This window comes from Spermophilus citellus (assembly GCF_964194105.1).
Source record: "Spermophilus citellus genome assembly, chromosome: 7".
Lineage (NCBI taxonomy): Eukaryota > Metazoa > Chordata > Mammalia > Rodentia > Sciuridae > Spermophilus > Spermophilus citellus.
The window spans coordinates 138,339,293-138,355,723 of NC_138188.1; positions in this window are offsets into that span (position 1 = coordinate 138,339,293).

The following is a 16,431-nucleotide window of genomic DNA, read 5'->3' on the forward strand; positions in this document are numbered from 1 at the left end:
AACAACAGCAGGGGAGGTAGAGAGGGAAGATGGGAGGGGAGGGGAGGGGAGGGGGGATAGTAGGGGATAGGAAAGGTAGCAGAATACAACAGTCACTAATATGGCATTATGTAAAAATGTGAATATGTAACAGATGTGATTCTGCAATCTGTATTTGGGGTGAAAATGGGAGTTCAAAACACAATTTGAGTCAAATGTATGAAAGATGATATATCATGAGCTATGTAATGATTTAAATAATCAATAAAAAAATATCAAAAAAATGTATGCTTTAAAACTATAGTTGTGTAGGTCAAAGGAAGGTTTGTTTTATTTTTTGTTATTTTTTTTTACAGATGAAGATGAAAACAGGCAAAACACACAGAATAAAATATTATCAATAGGGGTATCATAAAATCATGTAGTTATGATCATAAATATTGTGACTTGAACTTAGAGTGATAAACCATTCTATGTCATTCAAAACTAAAGGGATTCTAGAGACATGGGACTTTCAATGCTAAAACCTGGAAATTCCTGGGCAAACCAGGAGAAGGTGATGACATAGGCATACATCTCTAATAAAACACAGAAATCTACTTTAATTAAACAATTTTGAAAATATTAATAAAAATTCTTCAAGATGTTTGTCTTAAAACATATTACCTTGATTTTTTTACTTATTTTCATGGAATCTAAATTTATGTTGATAAAGCCACAGGTTATATCCTCATGGCCTCAGTCCTTGGCTCATCTGTCCCTCTTGAGTCATCTCCACTCATTTTTCCATTTTGTCCACTTTTTTCCTAGCTACCAGTTCTTTCTTTATGTCTTGGCATTACTATATAAGATTCTTGGTGGAAACATATTTGGAATTCCCAGTTTCATTTTTCTCATTTTTCCAAGCATATAACAAAGTAACTAGAGTATGCTTGCTACTGACTAATCTTGCAGTTTTCCCCGTTAGGAAGTGTAATAAGTGTAATAGTTCTCAACTGATGCATGAGTGCCTAGGTGTCAGTGTGTAAGAGCATCTGAGGGTGGTTTTTGTGGCGTAGCACAACCACCATGAGGGATTTTATGAATCACACAGACTTCTACTCCCTAAACATTATAGTTGAGACCTGAAAAATGGAAGTTAGAAATAGCAATAAATAGGTTGAAAATATCTCACAGTTGATTCTGATATATATATATCCCAACATTCTAAGCTCTATCAACACACACACACCGCACACAAAAAAAAAAAAGATGAGAGGAATTCTGATATGAATCAATGATTTATTTCATTGATATTCCCATTTTTGCCTCCTTCTATGAATTGCTTACACACACACACACACACACACACACACACACATTCATGTGCATGCTCTCTCTCTCTCTCTCTCTCTCTCTCTCTCTCTCACACACACACACACACACACACACACACACACACACCATAAAGGCATTTTTCTTTGGGAAGAAAAGCAATAGTGAAATAGTGAGCCATTCAAATGGTGGTGGTTGATCTTAGAAGAACCCAACCATCCAAATGCCCCCCTTTGTAGTCCAACAAAGCTCTGAAGAAAGATGATGCTACATTAAGTCTATAATTTTATTTATGTATTCTTTTTTCATTATGAAACATTATCACAAGGGATGTTCTACAGATATGTTAGTAATATACTTATGGGAAACATCTTTATATTTCTCTTTTTGCTTTCGCAATCCTCTGTTATATAAATAATAAAGATTATGTCGCACAGTTATTGTGTCAGCTCCAAAGGGACATGGTGGTTTCATGTGGGATGTGGCAAACTTCCCAGGGCCACTAAATGGACTACTTGAGAAAGCCCAAGCTTTCTTATTGAGAATTGAATTTGTCTGATGTCTCTCATTCCTTATTACTGTAATCTTAAGAAGAATAAGGATGTCTTTGGTTATTTGAGGCAGTAATTTCTAAACGTATTGCTTGCTTTATTTGATTCAAAATAAACATTTTTCACTATTCCCCAGCACCCATCCTTTCTGAAAACAAGAATGTAAAAAGTGATGATCTGAAGCACACCAGTGGAGATAGCTAAAATCCCTGACATCCATTGCTTGATTGTTGATGGGTAATCCCGTGTGCTAGCTGGTAATCTAAAAGGCTAAGAGGATTGAAAAGAACCTCAAAATAGTTTTAAAGGTTCACCAGACTTAATGGTGTATTTCTGAAGGTCCTTACAAGCTGTAGGATGATAATTATCTTGTTCTCAAGCACTCAAGTGGTATTATCAATATCTAAGTAACAAGTAACACTGGCAGAAGGGTAACAGTTCGAAATTCTTAATAAAGGATCATCACTCCAAATTTCCTAATAGAGAATTTGTGGTAGTCCAGACAGAGACTAAGTTGAACTTACCTTTGTGCTGAAAATGAAAACTGAAAAGATGTTTAAAATATTAACCTATTTAAAATGACTACAAACAGTTTAAACACTATTGATAAACTCATAAAGACAGAGTAGAATAGGGTTAGGGAGTAGAATAGAGGCTGCGAGGACAGGGAGGAGAGTGACTATTTAATCCATTAAATTTCAGTTTGCAATGATGAAAACATTCTGGAGATAGTGTGATGCTTGCCCAACAATGTGAATATGCTTAATGTCACCCAAGTGTCTATTTTAAAAAGGTTAAGATGGTTCAAAATAGTATTGAATGCAAAAAAAGGTCTTTCTAATCTTAGTTCAGCTATTATGTTTTCTGAAATAGAACATATGAGCTTTTTAAAAAATATACTTTAATTGTGGAATATTCTCTAATTCAATTTTACCCACCACAAACATTCGTTTCAGATAATGAATAGATAGAAGACACATGGTGGTCAAAAGGCCTGAGTATTCCAACTACCAGGATTGAGTTCTCACTTTATCAGTTTCCAGCTCTGGATGTTGGGCAAGTTTTCTAATTTCTCAATATCATATCCTTTCTTTGGATAAAATGTTGTTTATAATGGTAATTTACCTCATGAGATCTTTGTGAGATTTAATCGAGTTAGTATATAGAAAGCTTTCTGAATAGTGCTTTATATACAAAGCACTTTGAATAGCTCCTGGCATACAGAAAACTTTCAAATAAATGTCAGCTTACATGTTCTATAATGGTAGAACAACAACAATTAAAAAAAAAAACCCTAAACTTTCTAACTGCGTAAGACAATTTTACTGACAAAGTATGAATGGTTATTTTTTTAAAATAACCTACAAAAGTAATGTTAATAACTAGCAAAGAAATATGCCAAAGAATTTACAAAAAAATAATAAAAACCATGTTAGTTATGTGTGTTTTAAAGTTTTATAGGTGATTTATTTTTCCATTATGTGATGATTCTGTAACACAGGACTAATATTCATTTATGTATGTCCTCTAAGCAGTAGACCACGTAGGATACCAGCCGTCGCCACTTTTCATTTGCAGATTATTAATAGGCAACCGTTTTAATTGTTATTTATTTATTTTTAAAATTTAATGACGATATGAATAATTTACAATTTTTGCTATATATACAAAAATGGAATATTTAACTTGCAATGTATCTAGCCATCTCATTGTCAAAAGCATATCCAAGGGACTTTATCACAGGAAATATTTATGTAAAATGTGAATGAGTAGGAATATGAATATTGGGAATAGCCATTACCTATTAGATCCATAATTTTTTACAAAAAAGGAAATACTATATCAGCATCACCACAGGTGCCCTCATTCAACTAACAGTAAGTCAACTTAAAAGGTACTTTCTCACATTTGTGAAAATCAGACCAAAATAAGGAACAAGGTGGGGCTGGAATCTCATGAGAATAGAGGAAGGGGCTCAGGGGAAGGGAGGAGGGACGGGAAGAGGGAGAAACTGTGGAATGAAATTGACCAAATTATGCTATGTACATATATGAATATACAACACTGAATTTCAGTTTTATGTGTATCTATAAAGCACTAATTTCTAAAGACTATAAATAAAATAGAAGGAAAACCAGTAGAAGAAAGGGAATGGGTGAAAGAAGGAGAAAGAAGGGGGAGTACTGGGAACTGAAATGAAACAAATATATTCCGTGCCAGAATGATTATGTCAAAATGAATCCCACTATTATGTAATACAGTAAAAAAAAAATAAAAATAAAAAAACACTAAAAGCCAGGTGCAGTGGCACACACCTATAATCCCAGCAGCTAGGAAGGCTGAGACAGGAGGATTGTAAGTTCAAAGCCAGCTTCAGCAACTTAGCAGGCCCTAAGCAACTCAGCAAGACCCTGTCTCTAAATAAAATACAAAAGAGGGCTGGGGATGTGGTTCAGTAGGTAAGCAACCCTGAGTTCAATATTTATTTTACTTTAGAATGATGCAAAAGCAATTGCATTCAGTACAAATTGTACTTTGAATATCAATCTTTACCTAAAGTAGTTATATGTGGCATGGTAGCCTCTCCTGATTCGGGGCAGTGACAGGGAACCATAGTTCTCAGTCAGCAACATGATCATTATAGAAAACAACCTATGCTTTACAGTTACTGTGTTGCCAGTATTTTTAAATACAAGTATTCAATAAGTTACACGAGATATTATTATAAAATAGGTTTTGTGAAGATTTTGGCCAACTATAGGTTAAGTGTTCTGAGTGCATTTAAGGTAGGCTAGGTTAAGCTATGATATTCAGTAGGTTAAATGTATTAAATGCATTTTTTACTTTAAATATTTTACATTCATCATGAGTTTATCTGGATGTCACTGTGATGAAAGTTGAGGATTGACTGTCATTCGAGATCCATAAATATTATTGAGGGGACTAGCTTTCCTTTGAACTGACACTAATTGCTTATTGCCTATACCAAAATTTTCTGCAACTGTTGACAAACCAATAACAAGGGTACACAGCAAGGAATGAGACCATTTCTTCTACTAATCTTTTAAGCAATTTCTCCTACATATCTTGGCAGGAAGCCTGTAACAGTTTGAACAGAATTGTGCACAATATGGGCAGCACAGCCAAAACTCATTAAGTGTCTTTGTCTCATGCATCCTGTGAAACACAATATTGCACCCCTGATGAGCAATGCCTCCAAATGTTATGTTAACATTAAGATCACCAGAAACCATTAATTTACCAGTCAAATTACATCTCTCAGAAGCATTTAGACAATGTTCCAGGGAATGATCTGCCTATCACCAAGTATAAATGAAATTTCAATGAGTGCTTTCCAGGTGGACAGACACAGGTTAGGAGACGACTCTAGAATATGCTTAATGATGAGTTTATTACAGGATGGAATCTTTTAATTTAAACTAACACATTTTATGCACATCTTATGCATTTTTTCAGGTGCAAACAGGGTTTTCATAGCATTCTGTCTTCATTCAAAGACTACTGTATTTCAGAGAATAAAGGTAAGCCTTTGATGTTTAGTTCCACCGCCTAATTATTTATGCTTATGCTGGCTCCATACTTTACTCTGTTCCAGTGCTAGCATTCCACATCTGTATTTTCCCATGCAGTAGGTTAGTGGTAGAATGCCTTTCTTATCTTAGATAAAGCCAACTACCAGCCATTTCCTTCTCTTTCTAACTGTTCTTGAAAATATACCCATCAACGAATTATCTCTGACTAGCTGGAAGGCAGGATGACCTCCTCCTAACACCCTTGTTAAACACTCTAAAATGGTTCTTCTTAAAACAAAATGCAGGTATCTGTCTTTCTCTACATGTAAATATATTCATTATCTAAATTTAAATTTTAAATTGTACTTTCTAGTCTGTCCCTGATTATAAACCAAAAGTTATGAGACTCTTTGCCTGACTTGGCATGGAAGGTAGATTATCACCATATAGCAAAAGTCATGTAAGAAATAGCATGGCAAATCATAGTCTGTGAAATTTAATAAGCATAATAGTCAACCTTGTTCAGAAAAATACAAACATGTTGTTTTTCTCAACATTATTCTTCAACTAAATTATCTAGTGTCCTTATTATCTATATTTATCTCAGACACCTTTTGGCTAATAATTAAACAATTCTTTATCCTTCAGTGACAAAATAAAAAAAAACTACATGACAACCTGAGAAATAAGGCAAAAATTGATCCTCAAGTCAGGGGTAAAAAACCCAAATCAACAAAAAATTAGATCAATTTAGTCACTGACTATGGACAAGGCCGACACATACAGGTCAAAATTCAACTGCATTTGATCTAACAATCAAGAGGTCAAGTTTTCCCTTTGCCATTACTAAATTCTAAATATATCCAGGATCCCTTAACTCAATTTTATATATATATATATATATATACACACACACACACACACACACACACACACACACACACATATATATATATATATGTATATATATTTAAGGTAGACCATTAAAACAGTATTTATTGATTTGGAAAATAATTCCAATTTAGAAAATAGTGATAAAGTGGCAAATTTTTATTGGTTTTGTTTTTATAGACAATGTGCTAAGATATAAATGCATTTTGCATGTACAAAATCTGCTCATTATGAGCAACACCATAAAAAATATAGTCTTTTTTGATTTGCCAATAAACAGCATTAAAGAAGGGAACAAATAAAATGATTTATACAAGCAACTGAGCCCATCCTTCAAAGGAATCCATAAGAAGAATAGGCTGTGTCCTACAATGGTTAGTTTTGAAGACCTGGGAAATGGCAATATTATAAGATCAGCATTCTTTAGATTTTGTGACTCATGATTCAGAATAAAGTCTGAAACAAAGGAAGGCTTGGAAGAGCTTCTCAGAAGCCAGATGTTCATGGGAATTTTGTAGCAACTGCAACTTTACATTATTAAAAAATGTTTTTAAAGTCCCAATAAAGATCAAAAAATACAAAAGTTCATATAAATGTTTGCCCCCAAAATAACAAAGTTAGACAAAACAATCAAATAAAAAGCCTGGAGGAAAGACACCATAGCTTGAAGTCTGAGATAAAACATGATTGAGGATTGATGATAAAATATGACTGAGGATTGATCGTCAAACCAGACTGCCCGGGGCCAAGTTCTCACTCCAGTGCCTTCTAGCTAGATGATTACAGAAATTTTCTTAACCTCCCTCTCCTCTCTCTCAACTGAATAACAGAGATTAATAATTGCACCTACTTCCAAAGCTTCTGTGTTAATATCTATGTAGCCCTTAGAACAGTGCCAGGCACATAGGAAGTACTGTATAGTTATTATTATTACTGATAAGCATTCATGTCACTAATGCATTTCCAAAAGCAAGAACACATTTGCATTTATTTCTGCTTGTTTCTGGCATCCTTGATAAAATGAGACCTCTTCCGGGGAAGAATTCTTATTATTAGAGAAGCAATTGAAAGTCTCCAACATGGTTAGTCCTCAGGTAAATAATGGTATCCCACTGAAAGTTAAAGTTAACAAAAGAAATGTGGAAATATTCAAAGTGCCGAGACAAGAATTTTGAAAGTTATCTGCAAAAGGGGGGGGGGTGACAATATCTAATATGTCAATTATTGTTTCAGTGCCAATAAAAGGTCACAGAAACCTACAAAAGGCTATGAATAGTCCACTATATATTACTAATCTCCATAAATAGAGATGGCATTATTTGTATGCAAATTGTGCAAACAGACTATATTACAAATACATTTCTATAGCTTAATTACCCATTTTACTGCTGCCTGTCTAATGAACAAGGGAACACCAATTTGCTTTAGAAAGTAGTTGTCAAGGGCTGGGGATGTGGCTCAAGCGGTAGCGTGCTCGCCTGGCATGCGTGCAGCCCGGGTTCGATCCTCAGCACCACATACCAACAAAGATGTTGTGTCCGCCGAGAACTAAAAAAATAAATATTAAAAATTCTCACTCTCTCTCCTCTCTCACTCTCTCTTTAAAAAAAAAAAAAAAGAAAGTAGTTGTCAATAGAGGAAAAGAGAGCTCACAGAAGCTAGCCACTCTACTAATCAACTCATTTTCTACTGACACCAGGACTTCAAAATTGCCCAACATGGAATCAGAAACTGGTATCACAGTGTTTTAAACACTCCAGGCATGGGGTATAAAAAGGCTAGCTAGGAATGTGCTGGCAACAAATGTATTTTGAGCAAAAAATATTTCAAAACCAGTTTTATTTTGTCCTAATATTTCAAACTCTGCCCAAATACTTCTGCCATGTAAGTACTCCCACTGGAATGAGCAGGTCAAAGATATTTCAAAACAGTGGTATGATTACAAGGAACCTTTTGCAGTTGTTCCCCAAGAGAAAAGTTTGTGTGCAGATTTTTCACCAAAGATCATTGACGACAGGTGCCAATAAGGTAACTGCCATCACCATTGACTACTGTTCATGTATACTTAACACCAAGTGTGGGTAGCAAAGTGATAAAGTATAGAAGATGCCATCATCACTATAAATTTTCAATTCTTTCCTAAGGGGTCAGTTGGCATTAGGAAACAGCTGGCACACACTCAGAAAAATTATATCCCATCTACGTATGATATATCAAAATGCATGAATGCACTCTAATGTCATATGTAACTAATTAAAATGAATTAAAAAATTAAAAATAAATAAATAAAGGAATCAGCTGGCAAAATCCATAGTCCCCTCCAGCACCTCTTCTGCTGTAGCTTTCTAGAAACAACAAATGCCACAAGGTTCCTGGAGATGAAAAGGGTATTGCAAGTTGGATGAGTGGCCTCCTCTGATGTCTCTTCATGCAACAGGCCTCAACAGAACCATTTCTTACACTGATTATTTTTGATGCTATTCTATTTTGAAAAGACTTCTCTGACCAAAATTTATGTTGAAAATCACAAAGATAAGGTAGATATTTATCTGTTCCCTTAACACATTATTTATCTGCATTTCCTTCAAGGGATAGACCAATTGTTTTTCCTTACAGAACATTCGTTCTGTGAAAAAATATTTTAGACATGCAAAAGTATTATTTTCCAAATGAATTATGACAGGGTTTTTGGGAAAACAGTATATTGTGTACATGTAGAACACTGATTTTGCAGGGATTTGGGAATCTTACCTTGAAGAGAAATTCTACAGAAGACCTTATGTTCAAGATCACTCTAGATAAATGAAAAATTGATGCAGTTATCTCCTAGAGACAGCTTTTGAAAGAAATCACCTTTAGTCATTTCTTCAAATAACTTATATAAAATGATATGTGGAGTTTGATTCAACTAGAAAACCTCATTTTCCCCAAGTGTTTGACAATACAAATAACTTTAAATAAGCATAGAAGAAATATGCAATATTTCTATATGAAAATAAATTGTATAATATTAGAACATTTAGTGTTTTCAATTCTAATGATTTTTTAGATAGATGGGTTTTATTTCACTTTCTGTGTTATTAAGAAAAATAATTATTAGTGATAGATTAATAAAACAACTTTGAAATCATGCATCTTACAGTTTAAGATAAAGTTTATGCTACACAAATTCAAATTTTATTGCCTTTTTAATAATTTGTAAATCATGTTGACACTTTTAAGGAAAATGTCCCTGCTATCTAAGTCCAAATTTTACTGCTTTTTTATTTCTATTATGTATTTTTGGAAATGGAAATCTTTTGACCTTAAAATAACCAAGTAATAAAATAAAGTAGTAAAAGAAATTGAAAAGCTATGCATCTGACTCTTTATTTCAAACCATTAAGATGAAAGTTAGGGGAAAAAAATGTGATGACTTATATTCATTACCAATAGAAAAAGGGAGTAAATCCCTCTTGCCACTCAAAGTGCACTAGAACAGTGAATAAAAATGGATAAGCTCTGACTGGTCCAATAACTGGATAGTTATTATTGTACTGGTATTTTTAATAGCTTAGCCCAGATGTCACTAACTTTATCTATTTTATGTGAGAATTAATTGACTATTCCCTAAACCTATTTCCCAAAAGAGTGCTTACTACTTTAGGAACACTACAATACAAACACTGTATCATAAAGAAAAATTGGAAAAGATAATGTCCTCCACCTTTGAAATCTCAATAACACTTCAACGTTAACAATGACCTATTTCTTATATTGGAGGCAACATAAATATTGAAAAATCTTGCTTTGAAAACAAATGCAGCAACGTAGCTGAAGAAATAGGCCACGGAAGTGTCAAATGCCTTATACAAAGAAAACTACAATAGAATATGTAGGAACCCTTTACATAATAAATTCTTTAACATTTTTAAAGAAGGCTTTATTATTGGTACTCAATATTTCTGAAATTGGCATGCCATTTGCTAATCATTACTAACTAAAATCACCAAGGACAAAAAAAAATGCTCATTTCTATGACAACATTATGTTAAGAGGCTGGCAGTATAAAACCTTTACTCTTAATATTACTTACTACATATAAAATCAAATGAAGTAGAATACTAATTCTGAGAAGTAACTACTTAAAATCTGTTTCCGCTCTGGGCTTTATTCCTTGTAGAGGAGTTAGACTTTATTCCTCTCCTAGCTCAATCTATGTTCAAACCTACTTAGACATATCATACTTCTCAGAACTTAAATAGGAGATGGCATAATAAAGCTTTCCTAGTAGCAAATATGACTTCAAGAAGATCCCAAAGGAAAATCCTGTCAGAGGAGGATTCTCTAGGCCACCCTCTTCTAATTCCCTCTCCTTCAAGTGACCAAACCAAAAAAGAAAGGCCACATTCCTTCCACTTACTTAGCTTTTGGGTTAGACTATGGGAGATAACTGTTATCTTTTCAGAGTTGCACTTTGGGTTTCTCCCCATATCAATTTGCATTATTACAGCTATTATTTTCTATTTCTTTAAAACTTATTTTAAAGGAAAATGTGAAGTCCTCACCTATTGAGCAGATCCAACGCCTAAGCTCAATATATTTTTATATTCTGTTTATTTATGATCAAAGACTGACCTTCAGTTAAGCAGTAAGAGAATTGAATAAAGCAAAGCATAAAAATACACATTGCAATTTTATTTAGATTTTAATGTAGAAGGCCAAAGATTGTCACGTAAGGGAGAATTTCTGCCTGTCGACAGATCAAAGTGTATTTTCTCTGACTAGTTCCTTAACTGAATTGAAAAGATAATTTGGATCATTTCTTGAATGTACCAAAGCAACTAGTTAACTCAGCCAATCAGCCGTAAGCAGTAAAACACGCAATTAATATAATTTGCATTAATCATATCTATTGCAATTATGTAAATGTGGCTGAGAGAGTTCTGTGTCATTTTACTATGCTACTTTTGCTTTTAGAGAACCCATGGTTTTCTAAACTCAAAGGCACTAGGAAAGAATGCCTGAAAGAACTTGACCCTGTCATCAGCTATGTTCCCAAATGACTTGGATATTAACAGACTAAAAGCCACATCTTGCCTCATCTCACAAATAAAGCTGTCGTTTGACTCTAGTATAATATTCTGGTTAAGCACAATTAGATAAACAAGCATAATTTATCCCTTATATTACATTATATTAAAAGTCAGTGAACTGCAGCTCTTCATTTATGTACAGGGGCATGAAAAGAAAGGAAGTATTGAATTGTCTTTCAGAATGTTTGGCCCTTGAATCTATTTTTGCAGATGAGTTCTTTGAGATGGCTTTTGGATAAGGGCTCAAATTATTAAACCAAAGTGCAATCGTCCATGGCGAAGAAAGACTGTGACTATGTGAATGAAACAAAAAACCTTGGGGGCAAGAAGAATGCCTTAAAACGAGGATAAGAAAATTGTGTGGCTGTCACTATAAAAATACAACATCAGGAACATCTATCTCTTATTGGCTTTGCAATTTTAAGTTTTACTCAAAAACTACTGCTCAGCCATGCCTTCCTGTCTCCTTATTGCAGAGATATATCTCATGTGATGTAACAAGAGGAACACTATTAAGGAAGCTGCTCAAAGTAAAAGGTCTCTAAAAAAGTAATAGTTTCAGCTGTATCAAGCCTTCCCTGTGGAGCCATAGTTAGACATGAGCCAAAGGCATATCATGTGTCTTCTTTCTCTTGTACAAACTGAAAAAGCAAAAACATTGGAGAAAATGACAACAAAATCAACACTGACTCTGTCAAGAAAACATCATTATTTCAGGACAATTATCAAACTTTACCAAATGGATTCACCCCAAACTTTGTATTCTTGTAAAATGATCATCTTTGAGACTAGATGTTACTATTCAACTAATGACTTGTCTTCAGTTTAGACTCTCTGGCTATTTAATGTCACACATTTGAGACAACCAATGGACTCCTTCATATCGGTACAAAGCATCAAAACCATAACTGGTTGTTCTTCTAATCAGAGGTAGCTCAACTGTGAAGTGATCAAAGCAGCCACCAAAGACTCTACCAATGAAGATATGATCAATTTCAATTTCACCTTATGGAATGAAGGATAAAATTTAACTTTCCCAAGGTTTTCTAAAACAAAACTTTGCTTTCCTTTATTAGAATTCTAAATAAGAAGAAAACTATTATACTGCTCAAGCAAGAGCATTAAGGCAAGTAATAAACTTTCACTTGAAATCTCATTAACTCTAGAACCACCTTCATTTCAGGTAGATGATATTAGAGAAAAGGATTAGCTTCAGACCAAATGAATTATATCCAACCATTTTCAGTTCAAAATTCTGTTATTTTATTTCACTCACCAGATTTAAGATTAAATCAATTTCTTGACATATGTAAATAATGATAAATGACTTAGGAAAAAAAATTCATATTCTCAATTCTTAAGAATTTATCCTACAGAAATAATACAAAAAACAACAGCATCAAAACAAACATGTAAAACTGTGTCCTGTACATTACTATTTTAAGGGGTAAATACTTCTACATGCTTGTCAAGCTATGCTATATTCATTACAGGGCATATGACATTGCTTTTAAAACTATGGAAAGGTATATGTTGTTATATGAAACAAGAAAAAGACAACATTCAAAGTTGTTGCTTCTATTTGTTCACCTCTTGGTGCTGTTAGGGGACAGACAGATGAGGGTGGAGGGAAAATGAATTTAAGAATAATTCTAGCCAGGTGTGGTGGTGCATGCCTGTAATCCCAGTGGCTCAGGAGGGTAAGGCAGGAGGATAGAGAGTTCAAAGCCAGCTTCAGCAGAAGCAAAGTACTAAGCAACTCAATGAGACCCTGTCTCTAAATAAAATACAAAATAGGGCAGGGGATGAGGCTCAGTGGTGGAGTGCCCTTGAGTTTAACCCCAAGTACCCCCCAAAAAAGAATAAGAATTCCATAAAATGGGCCCACTGCACTGACCCCCACATGCTTTCTTCACTCTCACATGCTTTCTTTGCCAAACAGAAATTTGGCTGCACCTCTGCCTGGCCTAAATGGGCAGGATATGTCACATTCCTTAGCAAACTACCTGTTATCTACAAGGAAGTCCAGGCAGGAAATAACATTGATAAAAGAGATAATTTGAAGGGAGAGACATTTGTGATTCTTCACAGACAAGATTCTGGAAGATAAGGATAATTCCTCCTAACCACAAAACCTGTAAAAATGATTAGAAATCCATTTGGAACTGCTCAGCATGGACTAAGGGAACCTAGTATTGTCATTGTAAAAGTTACTTGAAAGTCAGATGTCACCCTGCTGTCCCTCAAAAGGCAAGAAAGAAATGGAGGGATTGTCTCTAGGGAAGATGGCCGCTGTGTACGGGGGTTGCTGAAGTGCTGAGCGTGGTGCTCAGAGCAGCGGCTTTGATCGAGATTTCGCGCAGTTTGTTAGAGCTCCTTTCACCATTAATCTGTAGCGGACCACTTTGCCAAGCAGCAGAAAGAACAAAGAGATTGAAAAAGAGACACTTGGCTCCCGGACGCTTTGCTGCTCAGAGCCGCGGGCGCTTTGCGCCCATCTGCTTCCTCTTTCACTTCACTCCCGGCAGAGAAACTGAATGTGTAATCAGCAGTGGATTGTAAGTACTTGAGGCAAAGAAAGCTCGGTGCACCCAGCCCTTTTTTCTTTCTTTCTTTTTTTTTTGAATATTTTCTATACAGGGAGAGTTAGTGGATTGGGATTGTTGGCTGGGCTGTGGTTTCGGGGCCGAAAATCCACTCCACGGGAGCCGCCATTTGCTTTCTGCTTGCTGTCTTGATGGCTCTCTCTACATTGTACAGCAGCCGCATCTTGAGGCTGGAACTGGGCTGCGTGCCGAGCCCTGTCCTCCGAAGGCTGGACCACGGCCTCGAGCACCTCGGTAGCCTGTTTGCCGCTGCACCTTCGGGCAGAGCCTGCTCCGGGGTCATTCGGCATCCCCCTGCGAGGGGACCCGTGCTCTGGAGGAGGGGGCCGGAGAGCCGCGGCGGTAGCCGCTTGGGCCCAGGGAGCCGGGCACCAGGCCGAGGAGCGGCGGAGGCCGCAGCGGCGCTGCTAAGGTCGCGGACAAGCGCGGCGCCCGTGAGCGCGGCCCAGAGGTGGAGGCAACGGCAGCAGGGTTTCATTTCTAGAAAACTGGAGTGGAAACAGAAGCAGCAGTTTGTATAATCCCAAGATATTGCTTATGCCAGGAAACTGTAAGGGTAACATGAATATCATTGAGGAGGTCTAACATGACAGCAAGCACGGAGAGATCAAGTCTCTGACCTCTTCAACTGCGCGGGCATAGGGAGCTGTAAATTATCTAAAGGCTGTTTGCTCAGGATCACTAGGCAATGCTGAGCTGATGTGGATCTGAGGCGTATGGTCTGGGCCCCTCAGAAAACACACACTGAGCACGGATCAGCTACATTCAAGCTCAGGTTCGCCTGCTTCTCGTGACTCAGCACTAACGATCCCGCTGAAATAACTGGTCGGCCCTTCTGAACTTAGAGGTAAAAGCCAACTGAGCCTTCATAGGCAGTGGCCACAGGACTGAAACGGGGATTGGGAGAGATAGTCAGGACCCACCCGTAGCATTGGTCACCCGGCATAGGGAACGAACGGTCACCATTTCCATGGGATACCACCTTGGAAGAGAACTGACATCACGGGCGGAGGAGATAACTGCATTGAAACCAGTGAGACAGGTGTGTAATCCCCTAGTCATCTCCCTCCACACAGCCGGGGAAATCTTAAGGGCCCCTCCCAGCTCTCCTGTGAGCATGAAAGCCAGACCGAGGGAATCAGGAGTGGTGCAGGACTCGCGGTGCGAAACTCCCGGCTACTGTTCCCACCAGTGCTGACAGCTGAGGTCTCTTGCACCAGCTACGGGGGCGTGGCTACCGGAGGGCAAGCAAATTCGCTGGGGGTTCTCAGCCGCAAGCTCTACAAACTTAAGGTCTGAGGGAGGCAAATAGAGAGAGGGAGCCCAGGTGCACATGAAAACAGGGCTCCCAGGAACAGCAGACCTGGCGTGTAGCCAGTATTGTTGTGAGCGTCACAGGTGAGCACGGCATGGATTCAGGAACCACAAAAGAAGGCCCTAGGCACTCAGGATTGGAGACCCACCCAGTCTGGGAGGAAGAGCTGCTGCACAGCGATTGGTTTCCACCTATTGAGAGGAGAAGCTTGACCCAGTGGGCACAGCTCCACCTACTGGAAGAGAAGTTAATCGAACTCTTAGACTACATTTATTATTATTATTATTATTATTATTATTATTATTATTATCATTTTTTTCTCTTTCTTTTTTTTCTTATTTCTTTCATTTTCAATTTTTGTTGTTGTTATTGTTCTTTAATTTTTTTTAATGTTTTTAATTTTTTTGTTTTAAATTTTTTTATTTTATTATTATTTTTTTTAATTTTCATTTTCATTTTTTATTATCATTATTATTTTTGTAAAAAAAATTTTATTCTTTTCTTTCTTTCTTTATTTTCTAATTTTTGTTTGTTTGTTTGTTTTTGTTTCTTTTGTCTTTTCATTTCTTTTCAATTTTCTTATTCCCCTTCCTTGAATTCTACCTGCCTACTCTCATTCTCTTTAGTGACTTCTTCCCTGCCCTTCTAATATCCTTCCTCCCAAGCATCAAATAAATTTATAAGAGTAAACAGTAACTCAGCAGTCAAACAGAACAAGAAGTAACATGACCAGCATAAAAAAGCAAGGAAGAAAAGGACTACAAACAATGAAGGACAGCCTGAATATTCAGGAGGACCTAGAGTCAGCAGAAAAATGGTCACATAAAGAACTCAAGGAATACCTTAGACAGATGGAATGGAACGTTAAAGAGGATATGAGACAGCAAATCCAAACAGTGAAAGAACACATTGAAAATGAATTACATAAACAGATAAAAGAAGAAGTTAAGCATCCTTATCAGGAGATAGAGATTACAAAAAAAATCAAACAATAATTCTAGAAATGAAGGAAACGATAAACCAAATTAAAAACTCAATTGAGAGTATCACTAACAGAATGGAGCAAGTAGAAACCAGAATATCACATAATGAAGACAAAATATATCATATTGAAAAGAGCCTAGCCAACTCAGAAAGGCTGGTTAAAAATCACGAGAAAAACATCCA